Source organism: Notothenia rossii, assembly GCF_949606895.1.
Source record: "Notothenia rossii genome assembly, chromosome: 2".
Taxonomy (NCBI): domain Eukaryota; kingdom Metazoa; phylum Chordata; class Actinopteri; order Perciformes; family Nototheniidae; genus Notothenia; species Notothenia rossii.
In genome coordinates this window covers 45,027,285-45,040,522 of record NC_136904.1, presented here as the reverse complement: position 1 = coordinate 45,040,522, position 13,238 = coordinate 45,027,285, and the positions used below count along the sequence as shown (strand labels likewise).

The 13,238-nt window shown below is 41.6% G+C and overlaps 1 long non-coding RNA gene across 1 annotated transcript; it reads right to left on the bottom strand.

The window, feature by feature from the left end:
• Nucleotides 1–39: 39 nt before the first annotated feature.
• Nucleotides 40–6,882, bottom strand: LOC307030406. The gene is made up of 3 exons (XR_013805655.1): nt 6,819–6,882; nt 3,993–4,125; nt 40–1,639 (listed from the first exon to the last, which is right to left on the bottom strand). It is a non-coding gene; the product is annotated as an uncharacterized lncRNA (long non-coding RNA).
• Nucleotides 6,883–13,238: the final 6,356 nt, after the last annotated feature.

The window sequence follows — 13,238 nt, the reverse complement described above, 5'->3', positions numbered from 1 at the left end:
TGACAATAGAAAACTTGAGCGAAAACATATTAATCTTCCATGCCTGAAAACAGCTTAAATAATTGTTCAAACATTCCCCTACACAACCAACCCCCAAATCACTGATCTGATTATCAAGAAATATAATCTACCAAGTACAACATTGACAATAATGCAATAATAATTATAATACAAACATGTAATATTTTTAAATCTGATATGGTTTGATTGGGGTGTAACAGAATGTAAAAGGTTAATAAACGGGTATTACAGTATCACACAAATTATTAAGGTCACAGCACACTTCGGCTATTTTATCCATCAATTTAATCCCATCTACATCTTTAGAAAGTAAAACAATCTGTAGGAATTGGCCCTCCCAAAATGGTATATTGCTGCCTTACACATCCTACGACATGCTCAATATGAATTTGCACGTTAGCAATTTTCCTTGTGTCGATAACATCTTTCATTGATAATTGTTTCCGGCCTTTCATGAATGCAGGCACCTTAACCTCAGCACACATGAAACCCACTGAGTCACTTATATTGAAAGCTCGGTCTGCCAAAATCAAATCACCAGGCAAAATGTTATCTAAGAAGCCAACATTTTCTGTAATATGCTTATGGACCTGCCACCCCATGCTCTTGAAATGAATGATATAACACCCTGCGGACAGATTCCTATCAGAAATGTTATAGTGTAGTTTGACCAAGTCTGAGCCCCTGCCATTACATTTGATGGCCTGTCAATGAAAACTTTGAAGCAGTCTATTATAACAGCCAATTTAGTACCAAAATGAGTGCGGAAATCCATAGGCATTGTCAGTTGGAGTTCCTCCCGAGATGGCCACTTCAAAAGGAAACTCATACGTTTGAACATGACGTCGATAATCAAGGTAAACACATGGGATACTGTAGATGTGGATGTGTTGTATTTATAAACCAGCTCTTGCATGGGTTGGTTTAATCTTAATTTCATTGGTGTCAGGATAAATTGTTGAAATTTAGTGAACTCTTAGCGTTCACACTGATGTGCAGTTCCACAAGATTGTACACCATCATTAGAATGGCATTACATTGCATTTAGCTGACGCTTTTATCCAAAGCGACTTACAATAAGTGCGTTCGACCAACAAAATACAAACTTGAAGAAAACAGAATCATATAAGTACATCAGGTTTCATAGAGTTAAAACATTTCAAGTGCTACTCAGTCCTGGGAAAATGGCAAAAGTAGAAAGTCCCGTGTAGAACCGCACACGGTCATCATCGGCCTTAAATGTACTCTCTGAAATGGTGGACTTTACAAGCTTTTCTTTTAAATTAATATTTTCTGTTGTTACATTATTAATTTCAAATGACATTTTGGCAATCATTTCAACAGTCAAATCAGTCTGAGTTGCAGTGCCAGTCTCTGGTTCAATCAGTCCTTCTTCTTCCCCAGTGGCTCCCAGGACTGGTGCGGGCTCCGCTTATAGAGATGGTATATCAGATACCATGCGGTAGAGATCAAGTATACTAGTCGATGGATGAACTTTTTCTTGCGCGTTTATACCTGGCATGTGTAGCAGGGGAAGGTGCTGTAATTCTCTCGTGGCCCAATTTGACAGACGGTGCCCAGTCAGGAAGATTTTTGTCAAAAAGTGCCACTGGTTTACCTGCAAATAAATCAGATTGTAGGTCAGTTATATCCTGGGAGAACTGTTAATTAATACAAATTTGACCTCTTTTGACAGGACAAGTCAGACTTTAGATATATTTAAATTATATACATTCTTTAATTAACTATTAGTAGAGAATAACGAGTAATGAATATACTTTATAGGGATCTGCAGATAAATGTTGTCTTCTCAAGCACTAACTATATCTCGCCTGATGGTTGGCACTTGACCATCACCTTCCCTGAATTTGACTCAGGTGTAATTAAAGTCTGATTTAAAGGGTTGTTTATATTTCACATCATTAATCAGAATCTGCAAAGAATCTAAAATAAATGTAGTGGAGTAAAAATACCAGGTTAACCTCTGAATTGTAGTGGAGTGGAATTGCAAAGTAACAATTAGCTGTCATGTGGGTATATTAATGCTGCCCATTATGGATACAAGCCATTTTCACCCATTTATTAATTATATGTTTTAAATTTGATAAAACCAATGTGTTTCTTATCCCCAACACTTCCAGGGTTAGGGGGTACAGTTAGAGACCAGTTTAATACTGGCAACTTCTTATTGTGGGAAAAACGAAAACGTCTTTTAAGAACTAATGGTAAAATTATATTTTTATCATTCATCAAAGATAACAGAAAAACATGCATTATGGAGAGAGCTTTGACAGAGGATTACTCACAAAGTACACAGTAAAAGTACTTCATTTTATTTCTGTTACAGAAGTCAAACTAGTACCGAGTCCAACAGTGTCGGTTTTCTTAAGAACTTGAGGTAAACAAATATTTGTATCACTCGTCAAATATAGCAGGAAAAATTAAGAGCAGCTGATTTGAAAAAACAAGCTCGAGAGACGGCTGAGTTGACAGAATCGCGGTATAGTTTAAATCGGTATAGTTTAAATCTCATAACAATGTTGTCCATTTTAGATATAGGCTTATTATATGTACAGCCCTTAATAACATTCGTTTTCTGGGCTCAATATGTGTCTTAGCCGTTTTCGTTGTGATCGCTAAGTTAATTCCCCTTGTTTATAATATTATCACCGTTCCAAGCAAACAAGTGCTTTTGTTTTGAAATCACTTCTGTGAGTTTTGCCTCGCTCCAAGGACCATTTAGTAAGATAAAAAGCAAAAACGCCTCGCAGACGCTCTTCCGTTTACTTTTTTAATGAAAAACAAATGGACCGTAGATACACGGATTGACCGCTTGACCGTCCTCATCTGCGCTCGTATTTTGTAAGGTAACTTTTGTTAGCATAATATGAAAAAACTGTAGTTTTTTTGTTTCTGTTTTCTAGTGATTTGATTTTTTGTTTTGAGAAGTAGAAAATGAAAATCATCCCGTTTTTTAAGTTGAGTACGTCCCTTTTTGACCATGATAAAGAAAAACGCCTTGTATTTCAATTTTGGTTTTCAATTTTAAAACGAAAATTAAATATCCACTCGTTTTTTGTTTTTGAATATCCTTTTGTGAAAAGAAAATCCAATGAACACACACCTGCAGTCAGCCAATCAGCCACACAAATGTATCTCACAGAGTTAAAGGAGATCGCGAAACTAAGTGGCAAAGACTTTGTTGATTTGCTGAGAGGAGAACTCTCCTCCATCAGTGACTCTGTTGAAGACACTTTTGACCAAAGAGAAGACACAGGAACAGAACATGCCTTGGAGGCCTTAGCACAGGTGAGTCCTCGACCCAGTTCTCTTCCCCTACAACATGTTTATGTGCCTTTATCTGTTCCAGCACCACCTGAACGACCCTCCTAAGAGAAAATGCAGGCCCCTAGGCCTCACCGATCTCTATCCGCCTGAACTGAAGAAAGTTGTCGTCGGACATATAGTCAAGCATGAAGACTCTGCAGCACAAGCTCCATTGAGACTTCGACCCTTCTCTGGACGCAGTCCCCGTCCAAACAATGAAGTGGATTATGAGACATGGCGATCTAATGCAGATTTCATAATGAGAGACACACAACAATCAGATATACACAAATCACGGAAAATTCTTTAAAGTCTTTCGTCACCTGCTGTCGACATAGTAAAACACTTGACACCTCACTCATCTCCATCAATATATATCTGGACATTCTTGATTCAGCTTTTGGCACAGTTGAGGATGGAGACGACCTCTATACAAAGTTCCTTAATACACTGCAAAACTATGGTGAAAAATCCTCAGCCTATCTTCCGCGACTGCAAGTGATGCTGAACACCACCCTCAGGAGAGGCGGTGTAAGTTAAACCGATCTGGACAGCCAGCTTCTGAAGCAGTTTTGCAGAGGATGTTGGGACAACACCTTAATATCTGAACTAAAGTTGGAACAAAAGAAACAGAGCCCACCTACCTTTGCAGAGCTCTTCTTGTACTTTGTACTCAAGAAGGCAAACGTGACTCCAAAGCTTGTCGTATGAGGAAGTACTTTGGTGCTTCAATGCAAAAGGTGTCTTCACATTTCCAAGGTGCCTATGGTCAGTATGCTGGAGAGTGCAACAAATCGCAAGAAAGACAAAATGAGTCTAAATCTGAAATACAAGTCCTGAAAAAACAAATAGCTGATTTACCAGCTGTCAAAAATCACACAAAAAGACGACAAAACCCATTCAAAGAAAGCATCTTACAGAACTGCCAATACTTCAGTTGAGAGTACTAGATCACAAAGAGCAGAGCCTAGCTGCCACGATGTAAACAATAACTACATTAACAAACCAAGGCCCTGGTACTGTTTCAGGTGTGGCGAAGACGGACACATAAAGCCCCAATGTGAGGCCGAAACAAACTCCTCTCTCTCCTCCAAAAGGAAGCTGTTAAGACACTTGTTGTCATTCGTAGCTAGCATGCTCAGAGCGCAGCAGAGAGGAGAAGCAGAGAGATGAAGTGGAGGAATTACGATTAACAAGTGAAATACGAGTGATAAAGAGTTGATTTAGGATCTGGAAAATAATACCTATCTGTGTGTTGATTAATGGAGACCATATCTTAATCAGCCACAGGATTGAGGATTCTTCTGTGGTGTACGCGGGAAGACGACGTGTACATCGGACACAAGATGGCGAGCCTACCCCACGGACTCCGTTTCTAAGGACAGACTTCTTCATCGTGCCAGTTAGGGCAGCGGTTGTCAAAGTGTGAGGCGCGCCTCCCTGGGGGGGCGTCAGAGAGCTTCAGGGGAGGCGCAGCATGAGAAAAAAATAACGAGAAAAAGTTGAGTAAAGTGTCACTTGCACACCTTTGGCTGTGTGTGGAGACCGAGTTCCCCCAACTCGCCAAAAAGGCTGTAAAAGTGCTCATTCCCTTCACCTCCACCTACCTGTGTGAGTGCAGGTTTTCCGCATTGACTTTGATCAAAAGCAAGTACCGGTCAAGGCTCCAGCCAGAGGATGATCTGCGTTTATTCCTGTCTACGTTGCATCCCCGCCAGAGTCCTGCTCGGGTATAATTTTCAAGACCCGCTCCCGCCCCGTACCCGCAACGTGCAATACTGAACCCGCCCCGCCACCCGCACATATTGCCTATTAGTTCCGCAAACCGACCCGACCCGCCGGCACAAGATCCGCAAACCGACACGGACCTGCATATCCTAGTAGCAATGAAAACATGCAATTATTAACACACGCAGTTGCGTATTTGGCTCAAAAAGCGTCGGATGTTGGTTATTTTCTCCATCTAGGATGACGCCAAAAGCCTCCCACACGTTGGATTTCGCTCTTGAGGAAGAGTTATTTACAATGCTGTATTCTCCGCTAGAGAGCTTCACCTCAGCCATTTTGAATGTGGCGCGCTCAGCAGCAGACCCGGTGCAGAGGTTATGATTATGCGCGGTCCCACGGGGGAGAGGTCTGAGGAATCTTTAAACATTAAATGAAATCATTATAATTTAAATATATTTATTTATTATCCAACACCCGCGTAACATCTTCTTTGTTTTACCCAGAACCGAACCCGGATTTTTTTTGTTGAAAAGATACCACCCACGAATCACTTTTGTTGCGGGTCACCCGTCGGGTACCCGACCCGATGCAGGACTCTGAACCCCGCATCATCCGCCTGTGTGCATCAAAGACGCAGACACATTGTTCCCACTAAAGTAGGGGTGAGTGTAATAAGGAGGCAAAGTTGACGTTCAGTGTGTTGCCGGGAGCATACTGTACAAGGATTTATCCACGATGTTGAAAATGTTCATTTAAAAAAAAAAAAAAAACGTTTAAAACATAAAGATAAATCGGTTAAAAAAAGTTATTGTTTACTGTTTTAAGGAGGTGACGCTACTCAGCTAATCAAATCGGTGCAGTCGGTGAGCCAGCACGATAGATTCAAACACAGAGATGGGACAAGAAGAGAGAAACAGGCGGAGTCATTTCAAATGGCGTGCTCAAAAAAGAGAAAGCTGGACAGCAAAAACAGAGCATTTAATGACATTTTCTCTTACTGGACCTCTTTGAAATGCAAATGAATACCCCTGCATTATAGCAACAACAACAATAATGATAATATAAATAATAATTGGGAGGTGGGGCGCGGCTGTTCTTATGTTCTCTGAGGGGAGGCTCACCTTCCCACACTTTGAAAATCCCTGAGTTAGGGGATCCGCTACGCAGTAGCGTGGCGTGGGGAAACAATTAGGGGAAGCCAATAATACGTCCTTTCTTTTGGGGTGGGGGGGGCGGGTGTGGTGGTCAATGTAATAACGTAACCAGATTACAGCGCCCGGTATCATTTTACACACATTTGTATCATACAGATGCAGGACTTACACACGCCTGTTATCTGACCGACAGGTCCGCACGCACTCTCCAGCCGAAACTCTAATAAGCATTCATTCACAAACTAAATCAGGAGACCTTTAACGTTTTACGTCCGGTTCGCTCCTTTGTTCCTCGCTGTACACAGCTCCAGTTTGGGCATTGGCCTGTCATCAGATTTTATTTGTTGTTGCTGCTGCAGCGGAAGTTTAGTACAATTATTTTTGATTAAATACTCCAAATCTCCACCCTCCATAATTGCACTTCAGTTGCTTGCTACTTTCTAACGGCGGTGAGAGAAGTGCAGTGACGCTATCTATCTTCTATCGATTAGATTTATGATTTGAAAATTATAAAAGTAGGGTAGACATGTGGATATTATCCGACTGAACAAAACGTGCATTTATCTAACAGGTTCGTTTTCCACTGACCTTATTTTGAGCTATTTTCCAAAATCCTATGGAGAAATCCCATTGCTATTTTGTCGAGGGAAACCGAGCGCAGCTTACTTCCGCTTTTTGGGACGCGTCACTGCACCACTAAATTGATGCGATTTGATTGGATTGTGAGGCACTTGGCATGGCCCTGACCAATCACAGGTTGGCAGGGGCATGACGTGAGCCTCATCTGATTGGTCAATCCCTCCATTTTTTTTCACCAAGGGAAGCAAATTTCGGCTGGCCTCCTCTCCCAACAGAGAGTGCAATATACTGTTTCACCATAACATCTAGAGGGGCGCTGTTTCACTCTTTGTAAAATACTCAATGAGAATGGGGGAGAGACGGGCCGGCAGCAACACACAACAAAGAATTTCCGAAACTAAACGAAGTGTTTTTATTTATTTATTAAAATTATAACTACAATCCGAAAAAACAGGGGAAGCCTGGCTTCCCTTGGCCTCCAGGAGAAAACGCCACTGCCGCTACGTACGGTTTGTTGGACTGTTGATAACTCACTGCCAGAGCGGTAGGAGTGTCTGGATATTCTGTACTGAACTGAACTGAATTAGATACCTAACTGGGAGGGAACTTGAACAAAGTTTAAGTGTTTAAAGGTCCCATGTCATGCTTTTCTGGTTATTACCCATCTCCTTGTGTGTTATGAAGGTTTTTATGGATGTAAACGGTCTGCAGAGTCACAAACCCTCAAAGTACACCCTGTAGCGAGTAAATCTCTAACACAGAAAAGACCTGTCTATGCTGCCCCAAAACGCCTCGTTGGAGATTTTCTTTTTCCATTGTTTTCTTCCTGGGTACAGTGACGTGCCCGTACCCAAAGGGACCCATTGATCCAAATGGACCAATCCGTGGAGCCATTACGTTGCGTCCGCGGAGCCGTTACGTTAAGACTTCCTCACTCAATCTTCCTCACTTCACTTCACTTCAGACTTCCTCACTCACTCAATATTTTCTCAGCTGCAGCTTCGCCGATTTCTCATGAGATACGGTGGGACGCGGCAAGGCTGTGAGTCTGTGTGTGAGCACACACACAAACTCCCAGCCAGGCTGCGGGTGTGTGTTTGTGCTCGGGCTGGTTTCTGGCTGGGTTTCTGTGTCTCGCTGTCTCACAGACGGCCACTGGGCTCACAGGGAGGGGGGTGCAGGAGCTCCAACAACCCGTTTAGGACAGAGAGTGAATACACATACTATACAGAGATGCTGTATGAGAACCCAATGTGAGTTTGTGAAAATTGCACAATATAAATCTATTTTAGAAATGGCCATGACATGGGACCTTTAAGTGTCAAACAACACTGTATTTTGTTTTCATAATTGTCAATATTGTGATGTAAGGTATATTGGTGTTTCACTTAACTTTGATTTGATATAATTTATATTGTGTTCCTACCTTTGAAAAGAGGGAAAATAGTTAACTCATGAGAACAGATAAATCAAAAATAGGTGCAGCCTATAAATATAAAATAAGTTAGTTACTCTTAGACCGGTCTAACATAACTTAAAGCATCCAATCAAATATAGATTGTTTGAATTCAAGAAAACTAACCTAGGTTAAAGAACATCAAAAAGTGTGCTTCACTTACCTGCATGAGTATTTCTACTGTCTGAATAATTGTTTCATGTCTTGTCTTTGTTTACTTCAGTGCTGGCTTGTTCATTTACATTTTATAGTGTTCATCCCACTCCTTTAGAACATAGAACTGGTCCAGTAGCGCACATAGTGTTGTGTCTTTGATATACCTGCTACACAAGCCTTGTTTTGTTAGTGGTGGCAGGCTATCACAGATGGCAGGCTATAGATCGCTTTTGTTGGCAGACTGTTGGACACAAACTCGGAGGAGCTGATAAAGCAGACTTCAGGCTGTGAAAAACTATTTAGATTAGTGTAAGACTAGGGTTAAAAGCTAAAAGACTGTAAAATATCACGACTGATTTTCAGTGAAGAAACACTGCTGCTGCCATCTTGTTCTCGGTCTTGTTCTCTCTCTCATAGTCTCAATTTCAAGCCTTTTGAATTCCATGCGGTTTAGTTTATACACAGGAGCTAAATTAGAGTATATGACCTCGATCAGAGAGTGGTTGGTTGTTGAATGTGATATCGGAGGTGGGGTTCTTATAGAATGGCGACCAGTTCACATTCACAGAACAACCTGACACTTCCAGGCTATTTAGCCTGGAAGGATAGGGGGCACATGGCTAATAAATAATTTGTCAATTCATATTTAATGTGTTGTATGTCCATATGTTTAAATAGTACCTTCCTTACTTAGCCCCTCTTGTCCTCCATGCCCTATTATAGTTTTTTTTTATTGATAATTATGATTCTATAGTCTGTTTAATGTTTTATTGTATTCACTCGTGCCAACAAAGCAACTCGATTATAACGGAGCCCCCTAGATGACATGGAGAAGAAGAAAAAAAAAAAACACATTTTGCGAGATCTCGCGAAACCCCTTGGCGATATCTCGCAAAGCATTTCATTTAGCTCAATGTACTTCCGGGTCAGTCCAGCAACACAGAAACCACAACAATGGAGCGGTTTTTCGATTTTTACTTTGAGCTTGGCCTGAAATACAAAGGTATAACATCAGTTCTTGGCAATAGGCACGGGTTTCACATAAGTGAAAGAGACCTCAAAAGAACACTCAGAGCGAGGGGACATCCACGTTGCAAAGCATACTCTGAGCTGAGTTATTGACAGATTCGAATTTCGCCGATACATTTTCTGCGCACTTCATTCTTGCGGTGTTTAGGCGCGGCTTCTCTTTTTGTCTTGGGGTAGGTTTTCGTTTAGGCATGTTCATCTGGGTTAGAACGAGCGAGTGGTCAGTATAATTTGCACGCGACTCGAGGTCGGGAGAGAATGTTTATTTATTTTCTAAGTGATTCATTCATTACACGTTTGTTTTTGTCAAGTCTTTCTTTTCGTCAAGTGTGCTGTGTTGTTTTTTTTTCTTTCTGGAGCCTGGCAAGCTCACATAAGTGAACAATAAGGCAAGATGACGATGGGGAAGAGGACTGCTGTGCTGTTTTTGCTAATGCTAATAACATCTAGCATTCGCTGTTTACAAAGCAAAGCCAACGCCGGGATAGCCGTGGGAAGCGAGCAGGTGCTGCGGCTCTACAACAGGGAATGTCTGCTGTACTTACGGAGAAGAGCCGCCCCGGAACCGGGCCTGCTGGACCACGTCCCGGAGGAGCTGCTAAAACGGCCGCGGAAACGAGGGAGGAGACGCGGCATTAAACATCGACTCCTCCGGAGATGCAATAAGCCGCCGTTAACATCAATACTCAGCAACGTCCGTTCCCTAAAAATTGGGACTCCCAGCAGCTTCTACTGAAGCCTTCCGAGTAAATCGCCCGAACGCCGACACCTCCTCATCTTTCCACCGCTCCTATGTTTTTTTTGGTGTTGCCAGTTATTCGCTCTCCGTTTGTGCGCGGGGCTAATGCTAATGCTAATAATGCTAATGCCAGCAAATACAATGGCGGCTTCAAAAAACTTTTCAGAGTTTTACGGGGCGTGGTTTGCAATTCGCCCAGCCAATGGAAATTGGTACTTTTTTGGTACCACCTCTTTAGCAGGCACTAAAAATGGGGGTAAAGGTTCCCGGCACTAAGTACTCTTTTTGGTGTGAACGCGACATAAGGGGTACTAAAGGAACTAAACAGGAAAAGTACGGGGTAAAAGTACTCGGGTGTGAATGACTCTTGGTGAGGCAATTACACAACAAAAGACACTGTGTGTACTCCCGATATCGAACTCTTATGCCTAAGTCTGAGACCATTTTACCTACCTAGAGACTATGGGAACATTTCTATCTGCGCTGTTTACATCCCACCCAGTGGGAACGCATCAAAGGCTGCCTCGCTTGTAGTTGACTGCGTGCACGAGCAGTTAAAGAACAAACTTGATGCACCTGTATTTGTTATTGGAGATTTTAATCACTGTAAGCTAGAACCAGCACTTCCGGTGTAGGTACCATATCTGCACGGCCTACCAGATCAGCACAGGGTCCGTTACGCTTACTAGCGACGTCACGCATTGGCTGTACGGCAACCCAAGAGGACATTTCACACGGCCAAATTCCGCAAAGAATATTAGAAAATAACAATCGCCAGTGAATGTATGTTAGTGGAACTGTGTCAGGAAAGTGAAGTGTTAATTAAGTAATGTTATCGAAGAACTGAAATGCATGAAATTGAAAGCAAATCCCTCCGAAATATGGTCGTAGACTTTACTGATGATTTAGAATGTATTGAAACTCCAGACTCAACGTAAGAGCCTGTGCCTCTTCGGGGGGTGCTAACATTTAAACATAAACTTTATTCTTTACTTTCTCCGTCTTTATATGTAGAAGATATCAGATACCCTCATGTTGTTTCCATAGCAAAAACAACTAATGACATCACGCATTGGCTGTACGGCAACCCAAGAGGACATTTTACACGGCCAAATTCCGCAAAGAATATTAAAAAATAACAATCAACATTCATCTGAACGAGGGAGGTGATTTATTATCATTACAACGTAATTTTCCGATCATTTAATTATGAATATGGAGAGATACATTCTTTGAATAAGCGAGAAATGGATTTCACTCCTGTTTGACAATAATTGTGAATTTATTTCCTTTTATTTAAAATTAGAAATCAAATGTGATCATACACCAACGCAGTTTTTAAAGATATACATTTATCAACACAGAATCATTTACCAAATTACACCATATCCAATAATTTTACGAGTCAGAAAATGCTATCCAGTGCATGACGTTAAGGATTTTGGGTGATGGCCCTGTGGGCCATCTAAGCTAATTTACAGATGACCCTGAGCCCAATAGAGATTGCCCTGAAAAATGCGGGCGGACAAAATGACGCACGAAGGGTTTGGGGTGCCTCCCCCTAGAAAATTTAGATTTTTGCAGGTCTTAGATGCTGTCTGGTGCATTCTCTAGACTGAATTATAAGATGAACCACCACAATATTATATTGTACAATTTGAATTTTATTCTTCATTTCACTTGTTTGTTTGTTCTTGTTTGTGTTTGCTCGCTTGCATGCCCTGCATAATTGTTGAGGCAGAATCTCTGCTTCGCGCGTTCCTCTATGAGTTTGTTTTAAAAGAAGGAAAAGTCAAAGCACCAGGATAAGGGTTAAACAATAATCTGCTTTAATGGTAAAAACATACAATACATCACCGAATCACCTAATCACCTAATCACGAAGCACTCTGCAGAGTACTCCGGGCTCAGGTTCTACCACCGTGTGAGACACGTCTCAGGAACAGCAAGTCAAAAACAAGAGCGCCGATCTTCAAAATGATCACAACATTTATACACAGGTGGGGAGGAGTTTTATTGCTTGCTCTTCCCTAGCTCTTTGTTATTGGCGAGTTCACTTCTGAGCGAGCTAGCCAGTGAGTTGGCAGTGTTCCATTGGTCGGTTTCACTTCTGGGCGGGACCCCAGGTAGTGGGTCAGCAGTTGTTGATTCCATCTGTTTCTTCTGTGCGCGTGTGTGTGTGTTTCTGTCCCCCTTGTCATGCTTTGGAGTCATGTAACTCTTTAACAGAACGCACACACATTCTCCCTAAACATCTTCAACACACATCTTATCTTTAACAGAAGTTAATTGTTCTTGTCGCTTAATGGCTTCTGTGAACTTCCTTTCACCTTGAAGTCAACTTACTAGGAATGAATACATTTTATTGATAAGCTCAAAAAGGACCTTTATCTCGTTTACTGCTGGGTGACCCAAGTCTCAAGGCCTGCAGGATTTGCATCAACAAGAATGAATTTAACTGTATTATCTTTGAGGAAAACCCCCTTTGGCTTCCCCTGTTAATTGCAAAAACCGCGGATGATTAACAGAGAGACCCTAACACTCTCCTGATATTCTGGGAACTGCAAAAGCAGATGTCAAAGGTCATTTGTATTATGCCTAACCACAGATAGCCAAATAAAACACCCTTTTGATTACACATAAAAGTGGAAGAAAAGACTATTGCGCTATATTTAAAAGAGGAAAAATGTACTTTGTCCCTTCAAATTTAACACACACAAGTATATGAGGTGACATTAAAATAAATATATCACAATATCTCTAAGAAATACTTAAGTTGTTGGTCAAGATACTTTCCATCTGATGAAGGCAAATGCCTTCCCAGATGTAAAAAAGTAGAACACATTACATTCAGTTGTAACTGCCAAAACAAACATTATTTACACTATTATGGCCCCTGTTAAAAATGTTTGTAATGTTATCTACTGTAAGTTGGTCGAACGAATGCTTCCTCATCCGGAAGCTGACCGAGCAGACCCGAGCAACAGTCGAGAGGAGCCGAGCGCATCCGCGAAGCACACAAAATGGCGACGTCAGAGTTCCCGTTATA